We start from the raw sequence: 13,247 nt of genomic DNA, 5'->3' as shown, positions 1-13,247 counted from the left end.
GCACCATCACCATCACCATCACATCCAGTTCCCAGTCCCTTTCCACATGCCTTACCCATTTTAAATGGAGGACAATATCTTCCACGCTCACTACAAATGGCTGAATTTGGAGCGAACTTATATGTGATCCGTGTGATGGACAAACCACAGTTTTAAATACCTGGCCTGTAGGTAACTATTTTGAACAACAAACTGGTGTCAATAGCTTCACTGACACACTGAAACAAATTTTAAATGGAGGCCAGAAATGGCAGCATTTTCTGAAAACATATATTTGATCTGTGTGACGGAGAAAATGCAATTTTAAATAACTGGCCTGTAGGTAACTACTTTGAAGAGCAAATTGGTGTCAATACCTTCAATGACACACTGAAACAAAGTTTTAATGGAGGCCAGAAATGGCAGCATTTTCTGAAAACGTATATGTGATTTGTGTGACGGAAAAACACAGTTTTAAATACCTGGCCTGTAGGTAACTCTTTTGAACAGCAAACTGGTGTCAATACCTTCACTGACACACTGAAACAAAGTTTTAATGGAGGCCAGAAATGGCAGTATTTTCTGAAAATGTATATGTGATCCGTGTGACGGATAAAACACAGTTTTGAGTAGCTGGCCTGTAGGTAACTATTTTGAACAGCAAACTGGTGTCAATAGCTTCACTGACACACTGAAACAAATTTTTAATGGAGGCAAGGAATGGCAGTATTTTCTAAAAACATATATATGATACGTGTGACGGAGAAAACACACGGTTTTAAATAGCTGGCCTGTAGGTAACTATTTTGAACAGCAAACTGGTGTCAATAGCTTCACTGACACACTGAAACAAATTTTTAATAGAGGCCAGAAATGGCAGTATTTCCAGCGCAATTATATGTGATCTATGTGACGGACAAACCACAGTTTTAAATAGCTGGATTTTTAGCGCTGTAATATGGAAAGGACCTGGCTGTATTCTGCAGTGCCAACAAGCAAATGGCGCAGAAAAACTGTGTTCTCTGGATAGCTTTTTAAGCTACTAATGAGGATTAAGATCCAAAAAATAATTATTCCTGGCTCCTGAGATCTGGGCCTATTTCTAGAAATGTCTAACAGCAGCAGCAGAGAAAAACTGGAATGGAGCCTCTTGTGCTATATGCACTGCAGTCTGCTATATACACTGACTACCTGCCTATATACACTGCCTGCCTGATATCTCTGCAGATGGATTAGTCCTCAGAAGGACTGTTTGTTGAGATGGATATGTGTCTGTAATATAGTTTGGTATACCTACACTAACTAGAAACAAGCAAATCTCTCCCTAGCTCAGCAGCACCTCTCCCTACACTGTCTGATTCCGGAGTTACTGTGACAAGCATGGCGGCACCAGGTCTGATATAGACCTGATGACGCTGTGCTGCCAGCCAATCACTGTAATGCCACAACCAACATGGCTGCATTACAGTGAGTGGCAGACAATCCCTGCATGTTCATTGGCTTTGTAAAGAGCGCCAAACATGCAGGGAGGGGACCCGAGCTCCCACCGAGCAACCCCGGAAATACTCGGCAAGCGCCAAGCATCACAAGCAGTGAGATACTAGGGTGAGCACCGAGTAGTAGTGAACATGCTCGCTCATCACTACTTCTGAGTGTTCAAGTGTGGGATCAGTTGTCTCTGGGCACTCCACATGTTGGGAGGAAGGAGGATCAGGGTGAGGAATATGCGGTCCTGACTCACAGCTACTGACACTTTACTGTGTGGAAGACAGGGTGGTGGTGGTGGCAAAGTGACTGGAAGCATTATCTTTTATCCAACCAACAACCTTTTGACACTGCTCTCTGTTCAATAGGGGTGTTCTGCGGTCCCCTAGTCATTGGGACAGGAGGATCGAGCGAGAAGATGTGGGTGTTTGTTGTGGCACAATTTCCATCACGTCTACTTCCCCATCCCTTGCCACACTCCTTGCCCATTTTAAATGGAGGACAATACGCAGTTATATGTGATACGTCTGATGGAGAACCATGGTTTTAAATAGCGGGCCTGTAGTTTACTAATACTACAGTATTCTTCACAGCGACCTCGTGTGAATAGCTTCACTGACACACTGCAACAAAATGTAAATGGGTGCCAGAAATGGCTGAATTTGGAACGCAGTTATATGTGATACATCTGACGGAGAATCGCGATTTTAAATATTGGGTCTGTAGTTTACTAATAGTATTCCTCACATCGACTTCGTTTGAATAGCTTCACTGACACACTACTACAAAATGTAAATGGAGGCCAGATATGGCTGAATTTTGAACGCATTTATATGTGATACGTCTGACGGGAAACCATGGTTTCAAATAGCAGGTCTGTAAGTTACTAATAGTTTAAATGCATTCAAAATTCAGCCATTTCTGATCTCCATTTCCATTTTGTTGCAGTGTGTCAGTGAAGCTATTCACACAAGGTCACCGTTAAGAATAGTATTAGTAAACTACAGGCCCACAATTTAAAAACGTGGTTCTCCATCAGACATATCACATTTGACTGCGTTCCAAATTCAGCCATTTCTGGCCTCTATTTACATTTTGTAGCAGTGTGTCAACAAAGCTAATCACACAAGGTTGGTGTGAAGAATACTATTAGTAAACTACAGGCCCGCTATTTAAAACTATGGTTCTCTGTCAGACGTATTACATATAACTGTGTTCCAAATTCAGTCATTTCTGACTTCCATTTACATTTTGTTGCAGTGTGAATAGTGTTATGTTCTGCAACTTAGAACTAAGGAATAGGAGGGAACAGCTGTCCCCGCACTGAGACTCTGCTTTACCCTACGCTGGGGTGGGTGCTCAATTCCTTATGAATAGCGCCACCAAAACTCCTGCACTGAACTCAAACGAAGACCTGTAGGAAGGGGAAAGGGGTCCCTAAAATATTTAAGGACTGGGAGATAAAGCAGGAGACCTCCTAACAGAAAAGTTAGCTGCAGAAACGAAAATCAAAGGAAACAAAACTGGTGGAACAAGAAGTCCCAGAATAGCAATAGTCCAAAGCTAGTAGAACTAAACAAGGCTACTTAGCCAGAGCACAAGCGTTACAACACTGATGTCCAGCGGGGAATGAGAGCCAGGTGCTGAGTAATAAAGGGTGCAGAGATCACTTGACCAAGAAACCCAGCATCAGCGGAAAAGATTTGAAGCCAGCAAACCACAAAAAGATGGACGATAGTAAAACAACATAGATTCTAACAGTACCTCCCCTTTTACGAGGATCCTCCAGATCCTCTATGCCGAGCCTTACCAGGGAATCTTCTGTTAAAAGCCTTAATTAGCCTTGAGGCCGAGACGTCCTCGGCCTTCACCCAGGAATTATCCTCGGGGCCGAAATCTCTCCAGGACACAAGATACTGTAATCTTCCTTTATGCCACCTGGAATTCAAAATGCGAGAAATCTCAAATTCACCATCCTCATCAACAGGAGGAACAGTAGGCTTCGCCTGCTTATCCGGTGTGTCCGCCTTCTTAAGTACCGACACATGAAACACAGAATTATTCCTCCAGGACAAGGGAATGCCCAACCTCACTGCTGCCAAGTTGACAATCGGAACTACTTTGAAAGGACCCACAAATTTAGGCCCCAGTTTTTTAGAAGGAATTTTCAAACGAAGATTCCTAGAGGACAACCAAACCATATCCCCAACAGCAAACAAGGACTCCTTTCTTTTTTTGTCAAAATACCTTTTTGATCTCCTGTTAGCCTCTTTAAGGTTCAAACGTACACTGGTCCAAACCCTCTGCAAATCACCAGAAAAATTGTCCTCCTTCGGTACACCAGCCCCAACTTTGGAAAAAGGACCAAAAGATGGATACCTGCCAGTACAACAAAAAAAGGAGAACAACCAGCCGAGGAAGAAGTATGATTATTAAGGGCAAACTCCCCAAGTGGTAGAAATTCTGAACACATTTCCTGATTGTCTGCCACAAAAAATCTCAAAAACTGCTCGACATCCTGGTTCTTCCTTTCAGTCTGTCCATTGGACTCTGGATGATACCCCGACGAGAATGACAAATGAATTTTCAATCTGTCACAAAAAGCACGCCAAAAGCGAGCCACAAACTGTGGTCCTCTATCGGAAACAAATTCAGTGGGAACACCATGGAGCCTAACAATCTCCTTCACAAAAGCCTTAGCAAGAGTCTTCAAGAAAGAAGGAATTGTGCGGTGTTAGTGAAGCGCTAGAACAACTAGACAGGGGATTAGGTTATAAGACACAAACCTTTTATTGTTTAATACGCTCTCTAACGCCACGACGCCTTTCGATAGCAGAAGCTATCTGAGGAAGATAGCTTCTGCTATCGAAACGCGTCGTGGCGTTAGAGAGCGTATTAAACAATAAAAGGTTTGTGTCTTATAACCTAATCCCCTGTCTAGTTGTTATAGCGCTTCACTAACACCGCACAATTCCCTCTTTCTTGATTCCTAATCTCCCCTGTGGAGAGCGGTGGAAGCTGCTCTGTTTACAACTAGCCTACTACAGGACCTGCCGTGATGTCATTGTGGAACGCCCACTTCGGTCACACGGTCCTTGTCATGTAACCGCTGAAGCAGACAGAAACTCCCTACAGCAATTCCTGCTAAGCTGCGGTCATCTTACAGACTCCCACCTGGAAGTGTTTTCCTTTGTTGCGTGGGGCTCCTTTGCACAACAGGACCAGGTGAGTGGTCACAACATCCCCCCCAAACCTCAGGCTCTTCACCATTGGCGCTCCAACTGCTTTTCTTTTCCTTAGCAAGAGTCTTGGTGCAAGGTAACTTGTTGAATGGAACCAGATGACACATTTTACTAAACCGGTCCACAACAACCCAGATGACAGAAAAACCCTCCGATAAAAACAGATCGGTGAAAAAATCCATGGCAAGGTGCATCCATGGCGATCTAGGAACTTCCAAGGGGCATAACAACCCTGCAGCCGAAGCATGAGATGCCTTCGACCTGGCGCACACAGAACACTGATGCATCCATTTGATGACTTCCTTTTGCCACCCGGGCCACCAGAAACTCCGACCGATAGACTTCCTAGTTTCCGAAATCCCTTCCGAGACTCATGACATTCAACAAACAACATTCTCCTCAAGGCTCAAGGCACAAACAATTTACCACACGGAGTGTTAGTGGGTGCCGCACTCTGAGCTCCTAGAATGCTATTCTCCAACTCAGAATCCAATGCGGCCACCACCACCCCTCTCTGCAAAATACACTCCTCCCTCTCAGCATTCACCGCTGGAGAGAAACTACGAGACAAAGCATCAGCCTTAACATTCCTTGTTCCCGGGACAAAGGTTACGGAAAAATTGAACCAGGCAAAAAACAGTGCCCACCTAGCCTGACGGGTAGTGTTGAGCGATACCTTCCGATATCAGGAAATATCGTATCGGATTGGATCGGACCGATACCCAAAAAGTATCGGATATCGCCGATTCCGATACCGGAAACCAATGCAAGTCAATGGGACACAAATATCGGAATGAAAATAAACCCTTTCTTTCCTTGTAGGTTAATTCTACATGAAGTAAAACAACTAAGAATAATGTAGAATCTAATACGCGAAAAAGCCGGCAATTCATCAGCGGCATACACCGGTACCCGACAATTTACAACAGAAAGAATAGAGGTTCACACATAGATTAGATAGATAGAAACATGTCAGTCACATATATATGAAGTACAGTGACAGTGTTGCTTACTGTACTTGTCATTTAGTGTAAAGGATTTATTAAAAAAAATAATAGTGTTTTCATGCACCGTCTCATTAAAAAAGCCGGCCGGCAATTCAGCAGCGGTACCCGACAATTTAGAATAGAAGGAATAGAGAATCACACAAAGATTAGATAGATAGAAACATGTCAGTCACATATATATGAAGTACAGTGACAGTGTTGATTACTGTACTTGTCATTTAGTGTTAAAATAAAGGATTTATTTAAAAATAAATTGGCGTGGGGTTCCCCGTAATTTTAGTCTCTAGCGGAGGTTAAGCAGACAGCTGGGGCAGATGTTTGAAGCCTGGGAAGGGGGTAATACCCACGGAGCTTCCCAGGCTACTAATATCAGCCCCCAGCGGAATACCTAGCCTTTACTAGCTATTAAAATGGGGGACCCCCCAAAAAAATGACGTGGGGTCCCCCCTAATTTAATAGCTAGCAAAGGCTAGGCAGACAGCTGGGGGCTGATATTAATAGCCCAGGAAGGGAGCCATGAATATTGGCCCCCTCCCAGGCTAGAAACACCAGCCGTCAGCCGCCCCAGAAATGACGCATCCATAGGATGCGCCAATTCTGGCACTTAGCCTCGCTCTTCCCACTGCCCTGTAGCGGTGGCAGTGGGGTAATAGGGTTGGGATTGATGTCAGCTTATAATGCCAGCTGACATCAAGCCCAGGTTAGTAATGGAGAGTCGTTTATAAGACACCCCCATTACTAACCCCATAGTCAAAGTTAAAAAAAAACACAAACACCCAGAATAAAGTCCTTTAATTGAAATAAACACACAATTCTTTATTGTTCTAAATTAAACCATACTTACCATCACGCCCATTCCAGCTGAAGCCAACGATCTCCTGCAATAAAAGAAAAATAATAAAGCAACCTCATCCTTACCTTTCCATGGTTCCCACGACAGCTTCAGCTCTGCTACATCGAGATGACAGGCTGGACCGCAGCAGAACGCTGCCATCCAGCTTGCCATGCGGCAGACACTGAGAAGCGCAGGCATGCTTGCGCTCCTCAGTGTCTCGCTGTGACGGCATAAAGATGAGCCGAGGTCATGTCCAATGAACTCGGCTCACCTCATGCACGTCAGTGACAGCGTGGGAAAATTCTCCTGCACTCAACGCTTCAGCGTGAGAATTCTCCCACGCTGTCAGTGATGTGCATGAGGTGAGCTCATGTCCAATGAACTCAGCTCACCTCATGCACGTCACTGACAGCGTGGGAAAATTCTCACGCTGAAGCGCTGAGTGCAGGAGAATTCTCCCACGCTGTCAGTGACGTGCATGAGGTGAGGTCATGTCCAATGAACTCAGCTCACCTCATGCACGTCACTGACAGGGTGGGAAAATTCTCCTGCACTCAGCGCTTCAGCGTGAGAATTTTCCCACCCTGTCAGTGACGTGCATGAGGTGATCTGAGTTCATTGGACATGACCTCACCTCATGCACGTCACTGACAGCGTGGGAGAAATCTCCGGCACTCAGCGCTTCAGCGTGAGCATTTTCCCACGCTATCAGTGACGTGCATAAGGTGAGCCGAGTTCATTGGACATGACCTCGGCTCATCTTTATGCCGTCACAGCGAGACACTGAGGAGCGCAAGCATGCCTGCGCTTCTCAGTGTCTGCGGGATGACAGGCTGGATGCCAGCGTTCTGCTGCGGTCCAGCCTGTCATCTCGATGTAGCAGAGCTGAAGCTGTCGTGGGAACCATGGAAAGGTAAGGATGAGGTTGCTTTATTATTTTTCTTTTATTGCAGGAGATCGTTGGCTTCAGCTGGAATGGGCGTGACGGTAAGTATGGTTTAATTTAGAACAATAAAGAATTGTGTGTTTATTTCAATTAAATGACTTTTTTCTGGGTGTTGTGTTTTTTTTAAATCACTTTACTAGAAATTCATGGTGGTCATGTCTAATATTGGCGTGACCCCATGAATTTTGGGCTTAGGGCCAGCTGATAATGCCAAGCTGGCCCTAACCCCTTTATTACCCAGTGAGCCACAGCACCAGGGCCCTGGATGAGTTGGGTACAGCACCAGAAGATGGCGCTTCTATGAACGCGCCATTTTCCGGGGTGGCTGCGGGCTGCAATTTGCAGCGGGGGGGGGCCCAGAAAGCTTGGGCCTCCCTGCGCTGCGAATTCCAGCCCCCAGCTGCCTAGTTTTACCTGGCTGGACACAAAAATAGAGCGAAGCCCCACGTATTTTTTTAAAAAATTATTTCATGAAATTCATGAAATAATTAAGAAAAAAATGGCTTCCCTATATTGTTGTGTCCGGCCAGGTACAAATAGGCAGCTGGTGGTTGGGGGCAGCCCATTCCTGCCTGCTGTACCTGGCTGGACACAAATATAGGGCGAAGCCCCACATCAATTTTTTTTTAATTATTTCATGAATTTCATGAAATAATTAAAAAAAAAAATACGTGGGGCTTCGCCCTATTTTTGTGTCCAGCCAGGTACAACTAGGCAGCTGGGGGCTGGAATCTGCAGCGCAGGGAGGCCCAAGCTTTCTGGCCCCCCCCGCTGCAAATTGCTGGGGCAGATGTTTGAAGCCTGGGAAGGGGGTAATACCCACGGAGCTTCCCAGGCTACTAATATCAGCCCCCAGCTGAATGCCTAGCCTTTACTAGCTATTAAAATGGGAGACCCCCCCAAAAAATGACGTGGGGTCCCCCCTAATTTAATAGCTAGCAAAGGCTAGGCAGACAGCTGGGGGCTGATATTAATAGCCCAGGAAGGGAGCCATGAATATTGGCCCCCTCCCAGGCTAGAAACACCAGCCGTCAGCCGCCCCAGAAATGACGCATCCATAGGATGCGCCAATTCTGGCACTTAGCCTCGCTCTTCCCACTGCCCTGTAGCGGTGGCAGTGGGGTAATAGGGTTGGGATTGATGTCAGCTTATAATGCCAGCTGACATCAAGCCCAGGTTAGTAATGGAGAGTCGTTTATAAGACACCCCCATTACTAACCCCATAGTCAAAGTTAAAAAAAAACACAAACACCCAGAATAAAGTCCTTTAATTGAAATAAACACACAATTCTTTATTGTTCTAAATTAAACCATACTTACCATCACGCCCATTCCAGCTGAAGCCAACGATCTCCTGCAATAAAAGAAAAATAATAAAGCAACCTCATCCTTACCTTTCCATGGTTCCCACGACAGCTTCAGCTCTGCTACATCGAGATGACAGGCTGGACCGCAGCAGAACGCTGCCATCCAGCTTGCCATGCGGCAGACACTGAGAAGCGCAGGCATGCTTGCGCTCCTCAGTGTCTCGCTGTGACGGCATAAAGATGAGCCGAGGTCATGTCCAATGAACTCGGCTCACCTCATGCACGTCAGTGACAGCGTGGGAAAATTCTCCTGCACTCAACGCTTCAGCGTGAGAATTCTCCCACGCTGTCAGTGATGTGCATGAGGTGAGCTCATGTCCAATGAACTCAGCTCACCTCATGCACGTCACTGACAGCGTGGGAAAATTCTCACGCTGAAGCGCTGAGTGCAGGAGAATTCTCCCACGCTGTCAGTGACGTGCATGAGGTGAGGTCATGTCCAATGAACTCAGCTCACCTCATGCACGTCACTGACAGGGTGGGAAAATTCTCCTGCACTCAGCGCTTCAGCGTGAGAATTTTCCCACCCTGTCAGTGACGTGCATGAGGTGATCTGAGTTCATTGGACATGACCTCACCTCATGCACGTCACTGACAGCGTGGGAGAAATCTCCGGCACTCAGCGCTTCAGCGTGAGCATTTTCCCACGCTATCAGTGACGTGCATAAGGTGAGCCGAGTTCATTGGACATGACCTCGGCTCATCTTTATGCCGTCACAGCGAGACACTGAGGAGCGCAAGCATGCCTGCGCTTCTCAGTGTCTGCGGGATGACAGGCTGGATGCCAGCGTTCTGCTGCGGTCCAGCCTGTCATCTCGATGTAGCAGAGCTGAAGCTGTCGTGGGAACCATGGAAAGGTAAGGATGAGGTTGCTTTATTATTTTTCTTTTATTGCAGGAGATCGTTGGCTTCAGCTGGAATGGGCGTGACGGTAAGTATGGTTTAATTTAGAACAATAAAGAATTGTGTGTTTATTTCAATTAAATGACTTTTTTCTGGGTGTTGTGTTTTTTTTAAATCACTTTACTAGAAATTCATGGTGGTCATGTCTAATATTGGCGTGACCCCATGAATTTTGGGCTTAGGGCCAGCTGATAATGCCAAGCTGGCCCTAACCCCTTTATTACCCAGTGAGCCACAGCACCAGGGCCCTGGATGAGTTGGGTACAGCACCAGAAGATGGCGCTTCTATGAACGCGCCATTTTCCGGGGTGGCTGCGGGCTGCAATTTGCAGCGGGGGGGGGCCCAGAAAGCTTGGGCCTCCCTGCGCTGCGAATTCCAGCCCCCAGCTGCCTAGTTTTACCTGGCTGGACACAAAAATAGAGCGAAGCCCCACGTATTTTTTTAAAAAATTATTTCATGAAATTCATGAAATAATTAAGAAAAAAATGGCTTCCCTATATTGTTGTGTCCGGCCAGGTACAAATAGGCAGCTGGTGGTTGGGGGCAGCCCATTCCTGCCTGCTGTACCTGGCTGGACACAAATATAGGGCGAAGCCCCACATCAATTTTTTTTTAATTATTTCATGAATTTCATGAAATAATTAAAAAAAAAAATACGTGGGGCTTCGCCCTATTTTTGTGTCCAGCCAGGTACAACTAGGCAGCTGGGGGCTGGAATCTGCAGCGCAGGGAGGCCCAAGCTTTCTGGCCCCCCCCGCTGCAAATTGCTGGGGCAGATGTTTGAAGCCTGGGAAGGGGGTAATACCCATGGAGCTTCCCAGGCTACTAATATCAGCCCCCAGCTGAATGCCTAGCCTTTACTAGCTATTAAAATGGGAGACCCCCCCAAAAAATGACGTGGGGTCCCCCCTACTTTAATAGCTAGCAAAGGCTAGGCAGACAGCTGGGGGCTGATATTAATAGCCCAGGAAGGGTGCCATGAATATTGGCCCCCTCCCAGGCTAGAAACACCAGCCGTCAGCCGCCCCAGAAATGGCGCATCCATAGGATGCGCCAATTCTGGCACTTAGCCTCGCTCTTCCACGCTGCCCTGGTGCGGTGGCAGGGGGTAATAGGGTTGGGGTTCATGTCAGCGCCAGCTGCCATGAAGCCCAGGTTAGTAATGATGCGCGTCTATAAGACACCCCCATTACTAACCTACAAAGTGTTAAAAAGAAAAAACACACACTACACCTAGAAAAAAATAATTTATTTGAAATAAAACACACCATTTTATTTAATTCTTAGTTTACTAAAAAAAATAGTTACCTGTCCACGTTCCTGCGCTGATCTCCCATGCACAGCTGTCACATCTGGAGATGGTGACAGCTGTGCATGGTTGCTGTAAGCTCACGCTGCTGGTAACACGTCCGCTCCCAGCAGCGGGAGCCACTGACTGAGATCACCGGAGTGCATTCAGTCAGCGCTGCTCCGGAGACCTCCTTCACGGCACTGCTGTACCGTGGGAATTTCTCACGGTACAGCAGGGCCGTAAAGGAGCTGACCGGAGCAGCGCTGCCTGAACTCCGGCGAACCCGCTTATGCAATGACGCGGCTGCTTTACGGCCCCATCATTCTAGCGGCGGCAGCGGTTCAGAGCGGTCACATTCTATGTGGCTGCTCTAAACTGGAGATCGTCGTGGGACACTCGTGGACTACTACGGAGGGGTAAGGATAAGGTTGTGGTTTATTATTTTATATTTTACTACAGGAGATCGATGGTTTCGGGGAATTAGGTGTCTAGGTGAGTATAGGTGTAGTTTTTTATTTTTTACTTTATTTTAGGTGGCGATCGGTGGGGACAGGTAATGTATAAACTAATTTATTGTAGGTAACCACTGGCCACCAATGACATGTATTTAAAATTTATTGGGGACCATGGGGCAGTTTAAATAGCAGGATCAGGCTGATGGGAACTACTGCTCCCATCAAGCTGATCCTGCTGGCACGAGTGGACGGGTTACAGACATAGGCCGATGGGAGTAGTAGTGTCACATCGGCCTATGTTTGCCTGCACGCAGACACCGGCAGACATCGCACAGACACAGCGCACACCCGCAGACATCGCACAGACACCGCGCACACTAATCATGACGGGTCTGGGAGGTGAGGCTGACCTGTGCGACAGTGGGAAAGTTCATGTGAGTTCATGCAATGCAGTGAAGCATGAACTCACATGAACCCTCTGAGGGCACCGCGGCTACTTCAAATGAACAGCTGATCGGCATCAGCTGAAACCTCAGCTGTTCATTTGAAATAACCGGCGGTAAAGCGCAGTACAGAACTGGAAAGCTGGCGGTGAAGTCTTTTCACTGCCGGCTTCCCCGCCCGGGTCCTTCTCTCCCCGCTCCTTGGTGCTGCGCTCCCCGCCCGGTCCTAACTTACGATCGGGATGGGAGGTGGCGAGGGGAGCGGAGGATCGGGGTGGGAGGCTGCGGGGAAGCAGTATGGGGCTGTGTGATTGTTTAAAAGCCGGCGGCTTTTTACCGCCCGCCGGCTTTTAAAAAATCAGGAGAATTCTCTCACGCTGGGATGGCATTCTGATGACAGGCTGGATCTCAGCTGAGCGCTGCCACCCAGCTTGTCATCCTTCAGAGACACTGCAGAGCGCAGGCATTATGGGAACTTCCGATTCCGGTATTCGATATTCTAAAAGTATCGGAATTAAGTATCGGAATTCCGATACCGCGAATATCGGCCGATACCCAATATTTCAGTATCGGAATGCTCAACACTACTGACGGGCATTCAAATGCTTAGCTGCGTCCAGATAAATCAAATTCTTATGATCAGTGAAAATCTGTATAGGATGTCGAGCCCCCTCCAAAAAATGTCGCCAATGCTCGAATGCGAGTTTAATAGCTAACAACTCCCGATTCCCAACATCGTAGTTGAGCTCTGTCTCAGAAATTTTTTTTGAAAGGAAAGCACAGGGATGCACCCCATCCTCACCCTCCTGGGACAGAACTGCCCCTACGCCTATAGATGAGGCATCCACCTCAATCAAAAATGGCTTGGCCTCATCCGTCTGGATAAGAACAGGAGCAAAGCTGAACCTCTCCTTGAGATACTCAAAAGCTTCAGTAGCCTCAGTGGACCATTGAACTGTATTAGCAACCTTCTTGGTGAGATCAGTAATGGGTTTAGCGATGACAGAGAAATTCTTTATGAATTTCCTGTAATAATTGGCAAACCCCAAAAACCTCTGAACGGACTTCAAACCCTCCGGCCTCGGCCACTCCAGCACAGCCTGAACTTTCACCGGGTCCATCTCAAAACCATCACAAGAGACAAAGTAACCCAAAAAAACTAATTTTCTGGACAGCAAACTGACACTTCTCCAATTTAGCAAAGAGTGTGTTATCTCTCAGAATCTGAAGAACTTCGCGGACTCTCTGCCAATGAGACTCAAAATCAGATGAATAAATCAAAATGTCATCCAG

The sequence above is a fragment of the Phyllobates terribilis genome, unplaced genomic scaffold (genome assembly GCF_046119375.1).
Source record: "Phyllobates terribilis strain yellow unplaced genomic scaffold, ASM4611937v1 Scaffold_2__4_contigs__length_985480577, whole genome shotgun sequence".
Taxonomy (NCBI): Eukaryota; Metazoa; Chordata; class Amphibia; order Anura; family Dendrobatidae; genus Phyllobates; species Phyllobates terribilis.
The sequence above is the reverse complement of the archived record's forward strand: the minus strand, read 5'-3'. Positions refer to the sequence as shown.